We start from the raw sequence: 22,639 nt of genomic DNA, 5'->3' as shown, positions 1-22,639 counted from the left end.
TTGCTCTGAAGTTTTTATTGGACAAACATAACCTACATGTAAAATGAAAGAATCAATGCAGAGGCACTCACATTTCCTAATGTATAACTGTAGTTTTTAGTGTTTGCATGAATTAGCACACTTCTCACTGCTCTATTAATAATGATATACTAATATTAATAATGATATACTAAAATGAATAAGTAGAATAGATAGTAATTCTCACACTTCAAACTAGTGATGAGTTAGTTGATGTAGTTTATTTTCTGGAACTAAACCATTTTTTCTTAAGCCCCTTCTTAAATCACATGTGGACATTAGATTAGCAGTTACCTCATTTGATTACTCACTATAGTCCTTTAGGGCTCTTTGATTTCTCTTGTAAAAATTTTTAACTTGAGATTCATGGAACACCTACTCCACAAGGATCTTCAGGGCATTTTTTACCAATTGAAATCATATGAAAAGGTTTTCATTTCCGTATGGGTATTTTACTAGGAAGAGAGTTTATAGCTTTTAGAAGATTCCTAACGGGTTAAATGTTAATGATTAAAAATCAGTGCTCAAAAAATGTCTATAATCTGACAAGTTGTCCCGATAAGACTGCAAATTAAATTGTACTAGGTGTACTAATTACTAAAAGTTACAAATGTTAAAAAATAAATAAAGTTACAAATGTTAGTTGCCTGTTCTCACTTAGAAGTTTGCTAATTTTTAGTTTGGTAGACTTAAAATGAAAAAAAGAAAAAAGCCACACAATTGTTTAGGTGCTCTTTATTTTACTGCTTTAATTCTTCTTGTCTACTCCTATCAGTCTAGATTCCTGTTGTCTATTATTTTATAATTATAAAGTGAAGAAGAGAGAGTCTAACCTTAATCAAGTAACTTTACCTCTCTTGTTTCCTCATCTCTTAGAGGAAAATAATACCAGACTTCCTCACAAAGTTGTAAAACTCAAGTGAGATTTTTGGCAGTAGACAAACTTTAATTTACATAACATCACATTTATACAATGTACATCTATTGTATGTAGAATAGATCAGTTGTAGTGAAGAATTCCACATTTATCGGCTAATGCATAATTAAAAGAGAATGACTTCATAAACACATTAATCTGCACATAATGTCACAAATAATATCACAAATGACCTCACAGGTAAATAAGATTATAAAGACATCTTTTTTCCCCATCTAAGACTATTAGATCTGTTTATGAAAAGAAAGTTCGAATTGGGCTTATGTATGTCAGCTAGGTATATTTATACGTATATATATATATTTATACATATATTTTATGAGATTATGCCAAGATTATTAATTTCCACCTTTGAACAAATATAAAACATGTTCACCTTTTAACATGAGCTTTTTAGAAAGCATTGTTTGGGTAAAATATCTCTAATTTGAAATAAAAGGACTATATCCATAATTTGTGTATGATTTCACAGTGTGTTAAAAATGAGTATGCCTGGTGCTCGATTCTGAGTGTGGTTATAGAGACTTTAAAAAAAGAGAATGTGCTGGCCACAGTGGCTCACACCTGTAATCCCAGCAGTTCGGGGGGCTGAGGTGAGAGGATTGTTTGAGTCCGGCAGTTTAAGAACAGTCTGGGCAACATAGTGAGACCCCCATTTCTAAGAAAATTTTAAAAATTAGTCAGGCATGGTGGCACACACCTGTAGTCCCAGTTACTTGGAAGGCTGAGGTACGAGGATCCCGTGAGCCCAGGAGTTTGAGGCTACAGTGAGCTATGATTGCTCCACTGTAGTCCGAGTGATAGAATGAGACCCCATCTCTTAAAACTTTAAAAATAAATAGATAAATAAGAAAAGTAAAAGAATATGAAATAAAACTTGTATGTGATATAGGTAAAAAGTAAGAAAAATATGTTGAGCTATTTAATTATACATTTGCTATTTTTATTTTTTATATTTGCTATTTTTATTAATGAAAAATTCCTGTAGTGTACAACCATTGTATTACTTATTGCTCTGCATTACCACATAAGTTTTTTGGTGTAGTAATCTTGAAAACAAGAGCCTTACATGGAAAACGTAGTAGGTCAGTTGTTAAGAAAATAGAGTGACTACATTTTGAGTGGACAGTTACATACATGGGTGCTTTTCAGTCGGATTCTTTTTTCTGTTTTGTTTTAGTGCATAAGGTTCAGTTTTCATCCTTCTCAAAGTAAATGGGCAAACAGTTTTACTGCACCGCTTGTTAATTAGATGTTTTTACCTCATTATGAAGGCTGCGTATAAAAACAAAACACTTTCATCCTAAATCTTTTAAAATTTAGAAGGCATGTTTCTTATGTAGCCTATAAGTTAATAACCGGCACTTTTTAAGTGTTTTCTTCCTCATATTCTGAAGTGATTGAAATGTAGTATTTCAAATAAGAAGAGTTTTTCTCAATTATTTCTGTAAAATATTCTGAATTCTGACCTGAGACTTCCCAGATTCTTCCCATTAAAGACACCTCCTAAATAGAATATTCCAACTGACAGGGAATTCTAGGCAATATGTTTTGTGTGTATTTGTTTTTAATAGAGTAGATGGCATATTTAATTGAGTGAATGGATTCCAGTCATCTGAATATGAGGTCCTAGGGATAAGAAATTACTTTATTAAATTCACCTGTTCTCTCTCCTCATCCAATTACAGTTTAAAATGTATATATATTTTTATTTGATGTGTTATTTAGAGTAACAATCTTACCTTATAAAATAACATGATTCACTAGGATAAGTCTGTACTCACAGTTTTTAGGAAAATAGAAGTATTTGTTTCTGTTCTTCCTCCCAAATATGCAAGTGTTTAATGTATACCTATATGTGCACATAACTTAAATTTTTGAAAAACCATATGAATTCATTCATTGAAAGTAGTAGTATTCAGTGTCGCCAGAGTACTTTTTTTTTTTTTTTTTAGACAGATTCTCACTCTGTTGCCCAGTGGCCCAATCTCCAATCTGGGCTCACTGAAACCTCTGCCTCCTGTGTTCAAGTGATTCTCCTGCCTCAGCCTCTCAAGTAGCTGGGACTATAGGTGTGTGCCACCACGCCTAGCTAATTTTTTGTATTTTTAGTAGGGTCAGGATTTCACCGTGTTAGCCAGGATGGTCTCGATCTCCTGACCTCGTGATCTGCCCGCCTCGGCCTCCCAAAGTGCTGGGATTACAGGCCACTGTGCCTGGCCCCAGAGTACATAATTTCTTAACACTTTATTTTATTTCCTTGTCCTCCTCCATTTCTTTTCTGTTTGAAAATGTTTTAGATAGTTTGGAGGTTCACATTTAGGCAGAAAGAGTGACAGATAACTGCTCTTCACTCTAGTTTCATTTGTTAAGACTCCTTTTGAGAGAAAAATTAACATCAGCCATGCAAGAGGAACTCTTAGTGGTTATTAGTTTAGCATTTGAGATGAAATGTTAATGAAGAAAGAGCATGTAACAAATTTTTTTTGTTTTGCCTTCCCTTGATTGTTTTTTTGTTTATGCCTTCCCTTGATTGTTACTACCAGTTTTCACTACTCCCAGTAAAGCACATCCAGAAGAAATGTACTTAAGATATACTAGCCCTGTAATTTTTAATTTCATCCAGTTGTAATTTTTTATAACTTCCCTTGATGTTTTGTTTGACCTTTGGGTTGTTTATTTGGCACATAATAATTGTATATATTTATGGAGTACACAGGGCTGTTGCAATACATATAATATATGATGATCAGATCAGAGCAATTAGCATATCCATATTTTTCATCTCAGAAAGAGTAAATATTATTTCTTTGTGTTGGAAACAGTCGTTATTCTCCTTCTAGCTATTTGAAACTATATATTATTGTTAACTGTAGTCATCCTGCAGTGCTGTACAACACTAGAACTTACTCCTCCTATCTAGCTGTAATTTTGTATCTTTTAACAAATCTCCCTGTCCTAGCCTTTGCATTATTTAGAAGTGTGTTGTTTAATACCCAAATTTGAGAGTTCTCCAAGTATCTGCATTTTAAGTTTAAAGTTTGTTTCACAGTCTCAAATATAGTCTAGCTTGGTAAATGTTTCATGTGCACTTGACAATAATGTGATTTTATTAGTTAGATTGTTCTATAAATGTCAGTTAGGTCAAGTTGGTTCATAGTGATTTGCATTTTTCTATTTCTGCCTAATTTTCTTTCTGATTGATGTATCAACGAGAGTGGCAGTATTGAAATTTCCAACCATTAGTTGTTCAGTTAATTATTTCTCCTTACAAATGTCAGTTTTTGCTTTTTTGGTGTGTGCTCTGTTGTTTGGTGTGCATACGTTTATATATAGATATATATAGATATATATATATATCTATATATATATATATATATTTTTTTTTTTTTTTTTTTTTTTTTTTTTTTTTTTGAGACGGAGTCTTGCTCTGTCTCCCAGGTGGGAGTGCAATGGCGCGATCTCGGCTCACTGCAAGCTCCGCCTCCCGGGTTCATGCCATTCTCCTGCCTCAGCCTCCCGAGTGGCTGGGACTACAGGCGCCCGCCAACACGTCCGGCTAATTTTTTTTGTATTTTTAGTAGAGATGGGGTTTCACTGTGTTAGCCAGGATGGTCTCGATCTCCTGACCTCGTGATCCGCCCGCCTCGGCCTCCCAAAGTGCTGGGATTACAGGCTTGAGCCACTGCGCCCGGCCAACGTTTATATTTTTATAGCTTCTTGATGTGTATTGACTCTTTTATCATTATGAAATGTCCCTTTTTTTGTCCAATAATGTTTTTGATCATAAAATCTGTTTTGTCTGACATTAACATAGCCATTCCAGCTTTTTTATAGTTATTGTTTATGTGGTATATTGTCTTCCTACCTTTTAATTTCAACCTATTTTTATCTTCGAATGTAAATTATGTGTCTTACAAGTGGAATTGTTGGATTTTTTTGTTTCTTCAATCTGGTAATTCCTGCCTTTTGATTGGGGTGTTTAGACCATTCCCATTTGATGTAAATAATGTTTTGTTTTGATTTACAGTGCCATTTTGCTGTTTGTTTTCTATGAGTGCCTTTTTTATTTCTGTGGTCATCTTTCATTACCTTCTGACTTTTTAATGTCCCATTTAAATTTAATTTTGTTTTGTTTTATTTCTTTAGTAGTTGCTGTAGGTATTACAATTTGCATCTTAATAACAATTTACATCAGATTAATACTAATGTAATATTTGGTAAACTATAGAAACTTCGTTTTAATACCACTACCTTCCTTGCTGCCTGTTTGGTGCTATTTTTCATATATATGACAGCTACTAAAAGTCCTTACTGGTTTTCTCCCTACTTGTTCTGCCATAAAAGAGACAGAGAACTATGGAGTTCCTCAACTGTAATTGTGTTTTTTTTTCTTTTTCCTTTGAAACATATGCATTTTGCCTCATGTGTTCAGTGCATTATTGTGCATATATTTTAGATCGTTATTTCTTCTTGAGGAAAAAAACCCTTTATTGTGAGGTAATATCCCCCTTTATTCCCGATATTTATTGTCCTGAAGTCTATTTTCTCTGAAATTAATATAGCTTCCAGCTATTTTTGCTTAGCGTTTGCATTATATGTTTTTCTCCATGTTTTTACTTTTAATCTATCTATCTCTTTATTTGTAAAGTAAGTTACTTACAGATAGCATATAGTTAGGCTTTGTTTAGCCATTTAATGCATATGTGATTATATTTGTATTAAAATATATCTTCATGCCTACTATGTATTTTTCCGTTCATTTTCTGCCTTTTTTCAGATTTCATAGACTGTTCTTTATGATTTGTGTCACCTCTTTTGACTTATTATTTATACCTTTCTTCAAAATTTCTCAGTGATTGCCCTAGAGCTTACAATATGCCTTTAAAGTAATCTGAAGCTTTTTTAAGTAATATTGTACTGCTTCAAGGGTAATATAAGAACCTTACAACAGTGTATCCTGAATTTCTTCATACTATCCTTTGTGCTATTATTTTTATGTATTTTACTTTTACATATGTTACAACACACAATAAAATGTTGCTACTTTTGCATGAAATAGTTATCTTTTAGAGAAGTTAAAAATAAGAAAAAATGAATATTGTTTTATCTTCAGTGGTCTTCATTTATTTGTATAAATCCAAGATGCTGACCTACATCACATTCCTCATAACTTCCTGTAACATTTTCTGTAGAGTAATTTGCAGACAGTGAATACCCTCAGTTTTTGTTTGAGAAAAATATTTATTCTTCCTTTTTGAAAGATATTTTTGCTAGGTATTGAACTCTGGATTGACAGGTTATACCATTGTCTTCTTGCTGACATAGTTTCTCAAGAGAAGTCTGATGTAATTCTTTTCTCTGTTCCTCTGTATATAATATGTCTCCTTTTTTCTCTCTTACTTAAAGATTTTATCTTTGATTTTTCAGCAGTTTCTATATGATATGTTGAGATGTTGGTTCATCTTGCTTGGTGTTCTCTGAACTTCTTGAATAGGGATTTGGAATCTGCTCTTAAGTTTGGGAAATTCTCAGTTGTTCTTCTGCTACCTTTTCTCTTCACCTGGAATTCTAATTATTATGAGTGTCTTAGCCCGTTTGATACTGTTTCATAGCTCTTAGATGCCTATTTTGTTTTGTTTTTACACTCCTTAGTTCTTTGTATTTTATTTTGGGTGATTTCATTTCTGCATTCAGTCTCATATATTCTTTTTTTTTTTTTTTTTTTTGAGATGGAGTCTCACTCTGTCACCCAGGCTGGAGTGCAATAGCGCAATCTTGGCTCACTGCAACCTCCACCTCCCAGGTTCAAGCAATTCTCCTGTCTCAGCCTCCTGAGTAGCCAGGACTACAGGCGCACACCAGCACACCCAGCTAATTTTTGTATTTTTAGTAGAGACAGGGTTTCACCATGTTGGTCAGACTGGTCTCAAACTCCTGACCTCAGGTGATCCACCTGTCTCAGCCTTCCAAAGTGCTGAGATTACAGACCTGAGCCACCATGCCTGGCCCATGTATTCTTTCCTTAACTGTTTGAAGACTGCTGATCATAGCATCAAAAGCATTTTTTATTTCTGTTACTATGTTTGTTTATTTCTAGGATTTCTCTTTGATTCTTTCTCATACTTTAATCTCTTCACTGAAATTACCTATTTGATCTTAAATGTTTTCTATCTTTTCCATCAACACCTTTAACCATATTAATCATCGTTATTTTATTTCATACAGTTTTAACATTTGAACTGACTGTCGTACCTGAGTCTGGTTTAATGATTGCTTTGTCTCCTCAGATTCTGTTTTTCCCTGAATGCCTGTAATTTTTGGAGTTACTATAGAAATTCAAACAATGTAGTCTATTGCATTGACTTACTATCACATGGAAAATATTGGATTAAATTTCTAAAATTTTAAGCACAGTCCTATCCTTTGGCATTTCATAAATTTAAAGACTTTGGATCTTACAAATGCAAAACCAGTATGTATGTATCTAACCAGTGGTATGTATCTAAGCACAAACTTAATCTTGTTTTTCCTTTAATATATATTGAATCCATCCTTATTTCCAACCCTGTGACTCTACCACCTGCCTTTAGTTCAAGCTCCTGCCATTTAGTTTAGTTATGTCCTGCCATTACTTCTTAATAGTTCTAGACTTGTTTATCTCACTGTTTAAAATCTGTTAGTGTTTCCCCAATGGTTACAGAATAAGATCTAAACTTTATGTGACATCTAACAACCTTCTTCATCAGGCCCCCACCTCCCTCTCCAGCTCAATCACTTACTACTTGCATAAGCACATTTTACACTCCAGCAACATGAACTGCCTATAGGATCCTCAAACACCCAATGCTGGGTTTTTTGTTTGCTCATTTGTTTTCATCTTTGTGCTTTAGATCTTGCTGCTCACTGTTCCCAAATACCCCTTCCTGCACTTCTATTTGTTACATATGATAATGCCATTATACTGGAACTTTACACAGTGCTGAGTTTTGTAGCCACAAAAATATTAGAGTGTTCATTGGGTAGATAAATACCATTAGATTGATCTAGACTTACTTTTTTCCATTATAGAAATTATGTATATCACATCTCTAATGGGGGTGTTTTTCAAACTTATTTGAACTTTTCCAGTGGTAGGGAGCTCCTGCTTTACAAGGCAACCATTATATTTTTCAAAAACTCTAAAGTCTTACAAAGTTATCTCATAAGAACAGCCCTAATTTCTTCTTTCTATCACTTTGTAAACAGTATATACTTTAAAATGTGTAACATTTAGCAACTTGTAGCTCTGCATGCAGTAAAATTCAACATTTTCTGAATTAATTTTTACTGTGTTATGCTGACTTCATGTATTTTATTTTCATGGGCTGGTTTAAAATACAAGAATGGAAAGATGAAAGAAAAGATTCGTACATGTAAACTATAGAAGTTTAGGTAGCAACCCAGTCCTGAGCTTTCCATTTCATCGTCTTTTATTTTAAATTCTCAATGTATTTCCATTTGCAGAGTTAACTCTTTTACTAAACTGTCATGAGCCATTTGTGTAATTCATACTCCAGTACTGATTATAATATCTTTTAACCAAATACATTTCACTAAAAATTAGACTTGTAAAAGTGTTACAAAAAGTAAGGCTTGGCCAGGTGGGGTGGTTCATGCCTGTAATCCCAGCACTTTGGGAGGCTGAGGCGGGCACATCACCTGAGTTTGGGAGTTCGAGACCAGCCTGACCAACATGGAGAAACCCTGTCTCTACTAAAAATACACAATTACCCGGGTGTGGTAGCACACGCCTGTAATCTCAGCTACTCAGGAGGCTGAGGCAGAAGAATTGCTTCAACCTGGGAGGCAGAGGTCGTGGTGAGCCAAGATCGTGCCATTGCACTCCAGCCTGGGCAACAAGAGCGAAACTCTGTCTCAAAAAAATAAATAAGGCTTATATGCAGTTATTCTCAATGTGCTAAAAAGCTTCCTGAGGCTAGAAATTTTTGTCATTTTGGCTGGGAACTTACACCTGTAGTTTCAGCATTTTGGGAGGCCGAGGCAGGCAGATCACCTGAGGTCAGGGATTTGAGACCAGCCTGGCCAACGTGGTGAAACACGATCTCTACTAAAAAATACAAGAATTAGCTGGGCTTGGCCATGGGCATCTGTAATCCCAGCTACTCGGGCGGCTGAGGCAGGAGAATCGCTTGAACCCGGGAGATGGCAGTTGCAGTGAGCCAAGATCACGCCACTGCACTCCATTCCGGCAACACAGCTAGACTCTGTCTGAAAAAAAAAAAAAAAAATTCTTGTTTTTTTTATGTCGCTGCTCTCTGGGCCTCAGATGGGATCTGTTAAGTAGGTATTCAGTAAATTCTTTCCTCCTCCCTTCCCTCTCACTAGCCACCTGACCAAAAGCAGAAAAATACGTCTTGGTTTTCCTTCTGAGTTCAATATTTGTAGATAGTTTCAACATGTGTATTAGTATTTTTCAAAGTATGGTCTATTGATCACCTCCTTTAGAATTATTAGTTACTTGGGATAGGAATTAAAATTTTAAATATCTAAACCCTATACTTGTTATATTTAGACTTTCTAAAGGTGAGGACCAAGAACCACCTTCTGTATTTGTTGTTGTTGTTATGGGTTACATAATTCTCTCGTTTTGTTAAGTAGCCTAGAATTGCATGGGAGAAGCAAAGATCCCATCTCTGTCACATCCAATTTTGAAGCCACCTGTGGAAATTTAGACGTGCCATAGTGTTCCCATCTGGAAGAAAATGCCAAAGTGTTTCCAACAGTCACTGCCGCAGACCTATTCTTTCTTTATAGGAGTGATTAGGTACTGTCTCAAACCCTCCTGGGTGCCACATCAGGAGGCTCTCCATGGTCTGTTGGTCACTTTGGAAGATGTAGAGACTAAATCCAAGGGAGACATTAGATAATAAGCCAGGGTTCTCATCGGTCTCCTCAGTAGCAAAAACAAAGGCTGGAACATTCTGGTAGTGCTCATGATTAATTGGAACATTACAGCTGGAGTCAAAGATCTGCCTCCCGAAAGGTACTGTGTTCTGATGTTTACAGCCAAATTCCGTAAAACATTGACTGATTTATTACAATGGATACAACTCAGAAATAGCTCATGGGAAGAGATGCATAGGGCAAGATATTGGAGAGTGGCAGGTGGAGTACACAGGAGAATAGGTCTGTGCTAGTAACTGTTGGAAACACTTTGGCATTTTCTTCCCAGATGGGTACCCTCCTAGTACCTCAGTGTTTTCACCAACGGGGGGGCCCTGGAACCTCCATTTTCAACAAACTCCCTTTGGGATTTATATATAATAAAGTGCTATAAAATATCAGTTTTTGAGCTCTTTTCTGTTTGTATATTTGCTTAATAAGAATTTGCTAAATGAATAAATTTTATCTGATTAAGTTTTCAAGGACCCAAATGACCAAAATAAGAACTTTAAGACTCAAAATATAACAAATGTTAATTTAAATTAGGCAGTGAGTTTTTGGAGAATATATTCTGTACAACAACAAAAAAAGTTAACTACAAAATACCTTTCCAACTTTGACATACTAACATCCTTATTTCCTTCTGGCTTTATCAGTCTTTCTAAGTCATTTAAGTCTAAAACCCCAGAATCATTATTGTTGCATCTCTTTATTTTCCATCTAATTATTCATCAAATAGCAGTAATTCTTTCTTTGAAATGTCTTCTATATTTATCTTTGTTTTCGTTTCTGCTTTTCATCTCCTCATTTCTGTTCCTTACCCTTCCCCTTCTCTCGATTTACCTCTAACAGCTTTATGTCCCCTTCAGTCGGCCTTTAGGCACTACCAAATATTCATCTTTATACAGAGATAATCAAACATTGCTTGTTACCTTTAGTTGACTCAGGTCTTTCAGAAAAGTTTTTTTCAAATTCAGCATTTGTGTGTACCTCTATGTGGTATATTTTGGCCAACATTAAAAATAAGGAGAAATTTTGATAAATATATTACCTGAACTTGTTATTTAATCTATTTCACTTCAGATATCTGTATCTAATTTTAAAATTATATTTACCCTTACTATTAAATATGATCCTTAAGAAAATTCAATACTATTGAATATTTACCCTTATATTAAATATGATCCTTAAGAAAATTATAGGAAAAAGTACAATAGAAAAAAATACTCAAAGGTAACTCAGATTTCAAAATTTACTAGTATTTAGAAAATTAGCCTTTATAATAAGTATAGAATAATGTCATTCCTGTATCTACTTCTTAACTGCTCTATTCCCTGATCTCATGTGTTTGCACTTAGACTATCATATCTAAACTATTTACATTCAAGATTTTCGATAATCTGATATAATGCTATCCATCTAACTTTATTTCTGTTTTCTAACACAGTTCACCTACTTCATTAAGAAAGTTTCTTCATTGTCCCATACTATTCTCATTCCGGCTTCTAAACTCGTATTTATGTTGTTCTTCATATTGTCTTGTCTGCTTATTTCTGCTTAACTAAATTCTCATCATTTTTTAGCCCAATCACTGCTTCTGTTTCCCTCTTTTAACCATTTTATCTCCTTGGTTTCTGGTTTCTCACAGCTATTGATAAACCTATAGAATGCAGTCTACCAACTGATGTTCAAATTCATCTTGAATTGTTTGTTGTGCTTCATTAGTGTTGCCCCAGGTACATTCCTTGCTTCAACTTGGAGAGCAAAAAAATACAAACACCAGCAGCTACCAGAGTTAAGAGCTACTTAGTTTTCTAGGAAAGAGGAGTTAAAGATTGAGTTAGAATAAAATTTAAGTCTGCCTAACCTGGAGAGCCTACTTTAATCAATTTCATAAGATCATAAGTATACTGACTAGAATAATACACTAGTATTATTACTACTAGTACACGGTGATACTGACAGTACTAATATGATACTAATAGTACTATCATTGCCTGAGATAACTACCCTTTAACTCTAAGGAAATTAAGGTTATATAGTATTTTAGTAAAAGCAACTACCATTTATTTGTTTGGTGCCTGTAATATGCCAGTTACTCTTTGGTTACATGCTGTAAGGGAGAAAAGATTTTTCTCACCTGTTGCTTGATTCATGACAGAGACCTCTGTAAGTTTTACATGACATAGAGGTTTTACATGACACAGAAGGCTTCAGAAATGAAGACCCAAAGAATGGGTAAACTTGTGTATGTTTATGCTTAGGTTTGATGAAGAAATGAATAGTTTCATGGAGAAGTATGATTGGAGGACAAAAGGGTATGATCTAATGGTAATAAACTGGGGGCAACTTAGCAAGACCTCTTTGTTGAGCTTCTTCTCTGTGTCTCTGTCTCCAGAGATGAGGGCATTCCTTTCCTCCAGGTAAGGATAGGAACCTCTGGAATGAGAGTCTTATGACCTGCTTCAGTGGAAGGGCAGAGAATTCTTTTATGACCTACTTCAGAGGAGAAGTATGGGAGAAGGTCTTCCTGCTTCTGCTGTTTTTTCAAATACCAAGGTGCCTATTTGGAGATAGTGTGTTCTGATCCCTAACAATGCTCTACTGTGTTTTCCTTGAATCGTCATAAAGATTCTACCTAAAATTATCTGCTTTATATTTGGAGAAATTCAGTGTCTAAAAGGATTAAGTAGAACCAAAATTCAGATCCAGGTTCCCATGCCTTGAATGTATTGCTTTTTCTGTTACATGGTATTCCCCAAATAGTACTGAATTCAAGAATCAGCTTTACCAGAGTAGTCTGGAGGAAATTTGCGAATAGCTCTCTTAAATATGCAGTTCTATGCTCAGAGGAGCTCTTCTCAGTATTAATCAGCAATCCAGTCATTTTTTCCCCTCATACTTGTCATTGTAAGCACATTGTTCTCAAGCTTTATTCGGAAGATCATCCAGAGTCCAGAGATACTAACTGTTAACATGTGCTGCAAGTTGAAAGTGTTTAGAGATAATATTTGAGTGCAGTGTGGCAAGGATAATCAAGTTGTTTAGGGCCAGTTGGCGAGAAGACTTTGGAAAGCATTGAGAATGAAAGGAATGATGAATGTATGTGTTCTTTTGTATCTAAATCCTTCTTCTCTTGTGTATGTTCTTTATAGCCTTTTCTCCCTGAATAAGGATCAATTTGACTTTGTATGCTAAGTGTGCCTTCTTAATGGTTCTTTTCCTGTTATCTGAATCCTGATTTTGTATTTATCTTATTTGAATGCATTGAAGTATATTTAAATGAGAATTTGATGCAGTTGGGTAATTGGAATATAAAAGACTAGTTAACAAAAGTCTTCTTAATAATGAAGCACACCAAAAATGGACGCTGCAGGAACCAACCATGTGGACAAATGAAAAAATGCCTTTTGTCTACAGATTGCAGCGATCCTACATAAAATATGGAGGTCTCTGTCTGGCTTAGGACAGCTGGCTAAGTCTGATCGTTCCCCTCCATACAGCCTTTAAAACTGCCACTCTAAATACTTGGTTTCCTTGCCTTTTTATTCAGTATCTCTGCTGGTTATGAGTGCTGTATTATTTATTAAATGGGCAACCAAGTAAAGTTACCTCTGTATCCATCTGAACTGGTTGTTGAGGTATCTTACGAGTTTTGAAAATAGGTGTTATTTGCTTATTTAAGGAACCTACAACCGGGAAGTAGAATGAATGTGGAAATATTCTTCTTCTCTTGCCAAGCATGGTGGCTCACACCTGTAATCCCAGCACTTTGGGAGGTCGAGGCAGATGGATCACTGAATGTCAGGAGTTCAAGACCAGCCTGGCACCAACATGGTGAAACCCCGTTTCTACTGAAAACACACAAATTAGCCAGATGTGGTGGCAGGCACCTGTAATCCCAGCTACTTGAGAGGCTGAGACAGGAGAATCACATGAACCTGGGAGGCGGAGGTTGCAGTGAGCCGAGATTGTGCCACTGCACTCTAGGCTAGGTGACGGTGCGAGACTTCATCTCAAAAAAAAGAAAAAAGAAATATTATTCTTCTAAGGGGCCACATTGGCTTAACGAATTCAGGGTTACCAGTAAAGGTCAATACTTTAGATATGAAGGAGCTAATCAGAGATAGCTTCCGTGAAGATTTTCTCATTAAGAAAGTGTTTTCCAAAAGCCAGTTTATGTAATTTTTTAAGGCTGTAACCAAAGTTCAGAAATAACCATTTGCAGAGAAAAGCTGGCTGCTAAGTATTAACCTTCTTAGTACTGAATTCAAAATCTTGGTTTTTCCTGATGTGTGTTTTGCTGTAAGTTGTGGGGAGAGGTTGCTCCCACCTACCTCCCCTGCCTTCTACAACTTACGGCAACCACAGCTGGGTTGGTTGGTTTGTTTGTTTTTTGAGACTGAGTCTCACTCTGTCACCCAGGTTGGAGTGCAGTGGCATAATCTCAGCTCACTGCAACCCCCACCTCCCAGGTTCAAGCAATTCTCATGCCTCAGTCTCCTGAGTAGCTAGAATTACAGGCGACCACCATGCCTGGCTAATTTTTGTATTTTTAGTAGAGATGAGGTTTCAATGGCGCGGTGTCTCACGCCAGTAGTCCCATCACTTTGGGAGGCTGAGGCGGGTGGATCACCCGAGGTCAGGAGTTCAATACCAGCCTGGGTTTATTTATAACTAATTGTATGAGGATCCTTGTTTGTGGTTCTGAAATCCCATATTTCTTACCCTGAACAGTTTTGCATTAGACAGTTGTCAAATGAGTAGCCATACTTTTCTAGGCCCTTTAGAAATCCACTGTTTTGTTCATTCTAATGAACGAGTTTAAGATTTTCTAAGGAAGGATACTAGTGGAGAAGAAAGAAGAGATTTGGGATTAACTGATTTTGAAAGTGTTCCCTTGTGATGAGGAAATCCCAATTCCCCAGATCTCAAATTGGGATTTTGTGTATGGGGGGTGGGGGATTGGAAGGAGAGTGGGAATTTGGCCTGTCAATGCCGTGTATATTGACTTTGGAACACTCTTTACCACTTTGGTTCTGTGGCCAAGCCTTTTCCTCTGATGATATCACTTGAAATCATACTTACAGGGAGATAAATAAAAGACCAAATTTTCCATATAACAAGGCTTTTAGGAGCCTAGGTTTATGACATTTGAAATGTAATGTATATTTATAATGTATGAGAACTGAGGCTCTCTTGTACATAGTCAATGACCACCCAAGACACCTTTCTCCTTCCTTCCATTTTGCTTTAATAAATTCAGGATGAAGCCCAGACATGTGATAAGCTTACTGGGTCAATATGATACAGATCAGCATTGGTATATTTCTCAGTTTTCACAAGTTGATTCCTGGCTTTGCTATTTCTTAGCTGTGTGTATGAATTTGGACAAGTTATTAAGTCTAAGGCTATGTTTACTCTTTGTAAATTGATGATAAAAATAATATCTTCCTCATTGGGTTGCTATGCAGATTAAGTGAAGTAATCCATATAAAACTCTTAACTAAGTCACTGACCTGTAGTGCTCAATAAATATATGATAATGAAACAGTTTTTTAAGTGTGTGTGTGTGTATATATATATATATGTGTGTGTGTGTGTATGTGTGTGTGTGTATATATATATATTTGTAAGATAGTAAAAGGAGACACAGATCTTAGAATCTTAAATTCACAAAGTTCATTTATTGTCCATCTTGCAAACACAATTCAGACAGTTAATTCACTCAACCCCCTTGGATTTTTTATAGAATGCAGGGAAGGCTAACTAACATTTTAGTTTAAAGAGCAAGACCTTTTATTGATAGATTGTAGTTTTGTGTTCATTCTTTCTTAGACATATTTATATATATTTTTACCAAGTCAACTCCGAAAGACCACATACTAAAAGAAAGGTCAGGGACAAAAAGAAACTATTAGGCTTACAAATGGCATTTAAAAACCTTTGAAGATGATATTGGAACCTATGTTTGAATATCTTTGTATGGACTCTCACTTGGTTCCAAAATGCACTGTAGATTTATGTCTAGAATAAAGTAAAGAAACACTCTGGTCAAATAGGGGGATTCTCATGATGAGTCAAACCCAGATAAGTGGCTGGGTGCGATGGCTCACGCCTGTAATCCCAACACTTTAGGAGGCTGAGGTGGGTGGATCACGAGGTCAGGAGTTTGAGACCAGCCTGACCAACATGGCGAAACCCTGTCTCCAAATACAAAAATTAGCTGGGTGTGGTGGCGCACACCTGTAATCCCAGCTACTCAGGAGGCTGAAGCAGGAGAATCACTTGAACCCGGGAGGCGGGGATTGCAGTGAGCCGAGACTGTGCCACTGCAGTCCAGCCTGGGCGACAGAGCGAGGCTCTATCTCAAAAACAAACAAACAAAAAAAACCCAGATAAGTGAAATGAATTTAACTCTGAGCTCCAAAAACAAAAGAAATTTGAATTTTAAAAGATGTACTAGAAAGTGCTTTAAATAAAAGAATGATTCTGCGTGTCAGGAAATCAACAATGGCCCAATAGGATGAAGTAACAAAATGTCAGCATGAGTGATGAAATTGGGCAATTGAATAGTATCACTTAACAAGGTGTTGAACAAAGAAAAAATTTAAGAATCTCTGTATCTTATATCTGTATTTCTTCTCAAGGGCAAGGGAGAGGATGTTCCTAAGGCAACTATAGATCATGCATCAAAAGAAGGGCAAATTTATTTGAAATTGTTCTGTGGCTGCAGGATCCTGAGTGAAAATCAGATTTGACTATACACAGAGTCCGTGACCTCCTACATGAGGAGAGAAGCTATTTTAGTTTTCAGGATGCAACTGCAGTACAAATAGTAACAGCCCACTCTGAAGAGAGAAAAAAAAAATGGAGCAAAAGCCCATTCTTTTATGTTTATAATCTTGATATGAAAAAGAGCTTAAGGCAGGTATGGTCTTTTATTTTCAGTGACATGAAATCATCTTTGTATGAGTGCAAATTAACATTCTCTTTTCTGGCAATAAAAAAACAAGACATTTGTGTTCATAAAGAGAATGCCTTTGTCCAAATAAGACAAGAGGCTCTTATGGAGAGAATATTAAGGAATTAACAGATATAGTATAGATTGTGAGTTTTTTTGTGTGAAGCCTAGTTACCTCAAATTTTTATTGTCTTTAAATTTATTTAAGGAAAGATACTTAAATTCAGCCATGTTTCTCACTGTTCTGTGCCCTCCAGGGAACTGTATTTGCAGATACTGTATGTTGTTCATAGTGATTTACTATTTCCATTTAATCAAATGCTTGTTAAAGGACTTAAATAGACATACAATTTAAACTTAGTGGGCACACTTTAAGAAGAAAATTCAGTGATTATAGGACAAATTGTTTAAGGCAGAACTGCTCATAACTTCGCTAGCCATCTCAGCTGCAGTTTCTGCTTTTAGAGGACAAATGTGAATAATATTTCAGTGTACTTTACATTTTCTATGTCACTAATAGTGTTCTACCACTTGAAAGGGGAACTAAACTTAAAAATCATCTTCTAGGCTTTTTTTTCGCCAGTAAAATTTTCAAGGAACTTACCTTCCTTTGTCATGAAGTTGTTTTAGGGGAGAAAACATTTCTGATTTTTGCTGGCTTTTTTTTGTTTTTGTTTTGTTTTTAGATCTTTATTTAGCAAGGTTGTGCTTTTAAACATCTAAGGGTAGAGGGTGGGATGTGTGTCATTTATTACCTTCTGTCTTGGGGTAATGTTCTGATTGAGAGTCCTGGAGCCAAGTTGCCAGGTTTGCCTCCTATCACCATTAAGTATTAGCTGTAAGACTTTGGGAAAGTTATTTAACCTTTCTGTGCCTCAGTTTCCTTTTCTGTGAAATTAGATTAATAGTATCTTGCATGTAATATTCTGAAATAAAATTAGAAAATACATGGGAAGTGCTAAGAAAATAGTTGGCACAAGATAAATGATCAATCAGTAAATGTTGCTGTCATCTTTAACATGTTATATACTAATCCACATAACTGGACAACTGTACTTGTTTTTAGTTCATCAAATATTGTGCAATATGAAAATATATTCTCTGCATTCAAGTGATTTACAACCTAGTAAATAGAAATATTCATAAATAACTATAGTATGAACCCGAATGAAAGAAATCTTTATAAGATCATTACCCCTGAAATTATTGACCCTAGAGGGAAGAGGTTACTTCTAACTTGGAGAATGGTGGAAAACTTTATGAAGATAGGGGCTTTTGAGGTGGGCTTCATAAAGATGTAAAGGGTTTCAGAATTCTTAAGACAAAGGGAAAGGAAGGTGCCTGGACAAAAGACCATAAACAAACACATCTGTTAAGTACCAGCCAGGCAGTATACTAAGTGCTATCTTAATTTAAAATCATCATCATCAATCTTTTAAGGCATATATGCTTGAGTTACTTTAAAAGTGAAATTGAGGCTCAGATTTGCCCAAGATTACACAGCTAAATAAGGGATACAGTTGGAATTAGAACCCAGGTCGGGCTGGCTGTAAAACCTACACCCTTTCTGCTATACTGCAGAAAGCTAGAGAACAGTGTGAACAAAGGTGCAGATGAGGGAAAGTGCAATAGATGTTTAAGAAACTTCTAATAAAGTGTCTAAGTAGGATGGTGGAGTAGGGACTTTATTGAGAGATGAGGCCAGAGTGTGTGCTAGATGTTATAGTCTTGAATGCCATACTGAGAAAAAAAAAAAAAAGTTTGGACCTTCTTCTGTAGGCATTAAATGCCTAAAGCCCACTGTGAAGATAATCCCATGAGAATATTATCATAGCAGTGGGTAGAGTGCATTGTAATGAGAGATTAAAAATAGAGAGTCTACTCAGGTAGGTTATTAAATAATGTAATTATTCAGGGTTTTTTTTTCTGTGTTCAGTTTCCTTCTAGGGAATAAGAATAACAGAAAACACCCACATGTAACATTCATGTTTTTCAAGATGTTAAGGTTGCCCTCACATATTAAAAAAAAAATGTTTATTTGACGATGTTTCATTATATTCACTTCAAACAATAAGTTTTGAACTATGTTTGCGGATATAATCATTAACTTCTACCTTCTAGTACACAACTTAATTTTTTTTCTACTTTTCCAAGAATTCACTTATTTAACTTAATACATGTGAATTGAAGAGTTTTGTTAAGAGATAGGATTAAAGGAGATGACTCTAGGTGCCCAGGGAGGGGGAGGTGCGGTAAGAGATGACTGAAGGAATAGAACACTGGTGGGAAGCAAAGTTCTTTTCTACCTTCTTAGGTTCTCTGGCTAGGTCTGTGAAATAAACTGACAACTGATGGATTAACAGAAGAAAAGGCATACAAATTTATTTGATACTCAAAGTTTTATATGAATCAGCTGCCAGGGGTGGGTTGGAATAGTGGGGGATATGTCGTGGAAAGAAAACCCCCAATGAAAAGGCTCGGTTTGGAGGTTTTTATACCATTTAGACAAGAAGACAAATTTAAAGGGAAGCGACAAGACAAAGGAAAGGGACTTTGAGCTTCTAGGAGTGATGAACAATAGGAAGGCAAATTTAATATATAAGAAACTAATGGTAGATAAGGGCTAGTTAGTGAGGTTTGTGCAGATTTTTTCTCAGTACCATCTCATCTTTGGTAATAATAATAAGGTTGTTATCCTTTTCCTGATATGGGAAGTAACTGGGGTACAGGGAATTCCTCTCTTTCACAAGAAGAATTTATTGTCTGTTTTCAGGCAGATAGGAGGAGAGCAGAAAGCTCTCCTAAGTTGCCTTCAGCTCAAAATAATCTTTCCACGAGAGTAGCATATTTTGGGATGGCATATTCTGATCCACAACACCAAAGAAAAACTACTACTATCTATTTTTTGCATAAAGACGGTCACTGACTTTTGTTATCCATAAATAAAATTCACAGATAAATGAATCTTATTTATTTTCTAACCCTGATATGCTACAGTTTACATGCTTACCCCACCCATATTTTCATCTCATTAACTGATACATAAGCTGCTTTCTCCACACAATTTGTCATCATTCCAAAACCATTTTTTTTCAAATTTATTCCATGTGCATGACCGTGTCCCTTTGCCTAACATATCCGTCTTTTCTCCTGTGAAATTTCAAATTTTATTCTTCCATTGTTCCATTTGTGACCTAATCTGTGAAGCCTTTCTTATCTTTTCCAGGTAAAGGATCACTCTCTTCTTACTTCTTCAGTTGCCCGTTTGCCTTTGAGCTCTATAATATATTCTTTTTTTTTTTTTTTTTTGGAGACAGGGTCTCACTCTGTTACCCAGGCTGGAATGCAGTGGCCCAATTAAGGCCCATTGCAGCCTTGACCTCCCAGGCTCAAGTGATCCTCCCACCTCAGCCTCCCAAAGTGCTGGGATTGCAGGCACGAGCCACCATACCCAGCCTATTTGTGTTAAAAGTCCATTTCCCCTGTTGGCCTATGGTCTTAAGATCAGACATCATGTCTTATTCTCCTTTGAAATTCCAGGACCCAGCACAATTATCTGGCATGTGATATCTACCCTAATGGACGGATAATGATGGATGAATAAAATGGCATGAAATTAATAAACTTCATGCCAAAGTCACTATTGTATAATGAAATGACTGTGATGATTGAAAGTTATTCTCTCTGTGAATCAATTGGAGCATTTCTTTATGTTTTAGTCAGGGTTCTCCAAAGGGACAGAAGTAATAGGACATGTATAGTTAGATCTATGAGAGGGTTTTTATTTGGGGTATTAGCTCACATGATTGTGGAGGGTGAGACGTCCCATGATGCCAGGGAGGCCGGTAGCATGGCATAGTCTTAGGCTAAAGGCCTGAGAATTTGAGGGCCCATTGATGCAAGTCCCAGAGTCCAGAAGCTGGAGAATCTGGATTTCTGATGGCCAAGGCCAGGAGAAGAGTGTCCCAGCTCCAGGAGAGAGAAAGCAAATTCACCTTTCTGCTCCCTTTTTGTCCTGTCCAGGCCCCCAGCTGATTGGATGGTGCCTATCCACATTGAGAGCTGAACTTCCCCACTCAGTCAACCGACTCACACACCAGTCTCTTCTGGAAACACCCTCACAGACTTACCCAGAAGTAGTGCTTTGCCAGCTCTCTAAGTATCCCTTTACCCAGTCCAGCTGAAACCTAAAATTACCCATCACACTTACCTTGGACATCAGGAGTAGCTTTCTGGAGAAGCTTCTGTCAAAGCCAGTTTCTAATGGCTGAGTTAGCCAGGGACTTATAAAGGCCCTTTATAATGCAAACTTGACCATTTAGTGGAGTTGCTTTTGATGTTACCAGTACCATCTAATGTCCAAATCCAATAACATATTATTACTAAACAGTCTTCATTTCTTCATGATTTTTGACAATTTTGGCTTGCTTCTCTTTCTTAAACTCTTCTTTTAGCCTCCATAATAGTCTTCTGTTTTGCTTCCTGCCCCTTTGTTCATTTTGGGCTCCGTTGCTTGCCTTCCTTGAACAACTAAGCCAGAAGCAATTTTCCCTCACTTAAAGATCACTTATAAGATACATACTTTATGCCAGGCACTTATGTATGTGTCTGTTTGATCATAAAAACGGTTCTGTTAGCTCAGTTTTATTAGCATTGTTTTATAGTTAAGGAAACTGAGATTCAGAGAGGTCAAGTAACTTGCCCATAATGACAAGTTCAGAAGCGTTAGAGCTTTGAATTGAAATCTTTCGGACTCCAAAAACGTTTAATCTACTCTGTCACTCTGTCTATGTTTTGTCCGCCTGTTAACTTGACTTTAGGAATACAGATTGTCATATATAATTCTGGTCCATTTCCTCCTGAAAACCAGTTACTGGCATGTCCATGAATATAGAAAATTGTAGAATTGTTTTTTCTGTAAGAGAAGCCTACAGACCTCTCTTAGGTGATGAAGAGGCTTAGAATTGAATATCAAATTTGGCTTGCCACTTAAAACAGAATGGAGTCTCAAGTTGCAAGTAGGGTTGTTTGTTAAACCTGAAACACAAAACAAGATAAAGGGAGGATATAGCCACCAAATAGAAAACTTTTGACTCTGTACATTTTGAGAAAGCCCCGAAGATGTATTTGATCTGTTATACAATTCAGGTTTACATTAATGATGGTAATTTACCTAGAAAGATTTCACACCTGATAATAGTAGTTGACTCCCTAGGGAGATGAGAGACACTCAGTTTTCCCCTACTCTTTTGTATTATGTGAATTTTTACCACATGTGTATATTATCTATTCAAGTTAACCAATAAATATATTTTTCTAAATAAGAGAAAGGTATCTAGGTAGTCCTTAAGGAATCCATTATTTATTATCCCCATTTTTAATCCAACCATCTTGCTAAACTCTCTTATTAATTTAAATTATTCATTTCTACGTTCCTTGGATTTTTTATGCACACAATTAATTCATCCACAGATAATTAAAGTTTAATGTCTGCTTTTCCAGTACTTATACCTTTATATCTTTATTCATTTGCCTTATTTTGATGGCCAGAACATCTAATGTAATGTTAAATAAAAGTAATGGTATCTGGCATCATTGACTTGTTCCTCACCAAAGGGAAAGCTTTTAAAGATGTTGTCATTAAGTATGTCTGCACTAAGAGTTTTGTAGATACATACCCTTACAAAGAAGTTTCCTTCAGTTCTCAATGTGCTGAGAGTTCTTACCATAAATGAATGCTAAAGTATATTACTGCTTTTTTGTACCTATTTAAC

The 22,639-nt window shown here is 36.0% G+C and overlaps 1 protein-coding gene and 1 non-coding gene across 9 annotated transcripts in view; both read left to right on the top strand.

Annotated features, from left to right (window-relative positions):
* The window catches only part of COP1 (COP1 E3 ubiquitin ligase), a 258,844-nt gene that overhangs the window by 221,468 nt on the left and 14,737 nt on the right, over positions 1-22,639 (top strand). The gene's annotated exons all lie outside the window — the stretch shown is intronic.
* Positions 13,264-13,405, top strand: LOC129469308 (small Cajal body-specific RNA 3). Its single transcript, XR_008652997.1, has one exon. It is a non-coding gene; the product is annotated as a small Cajal body-specific RNA 3 (non-coding RNA).

The sequence above is a fragment of the Symphalangus syndactylus genome, chromosome 12 (assembly GCF_028878055.3).
Source record: "Symphalangus syndactylus isolate Jambi chromosome 12, NHGRI_mSymSyn1-v2.1_pri, whole genome shotgun sequence".
Lineage (NCBI taxonomy): Eukaryota > Metazoa > Chordata > Mammalia > Primates > Hylobatidae > Symphalangus > Symphalangus syndactylus.
The sequence above is the reverse complement of the archived record's forward strand: the minus strand, read 5'-3'. Positions and strand labels throughout refer to the sequence as shown.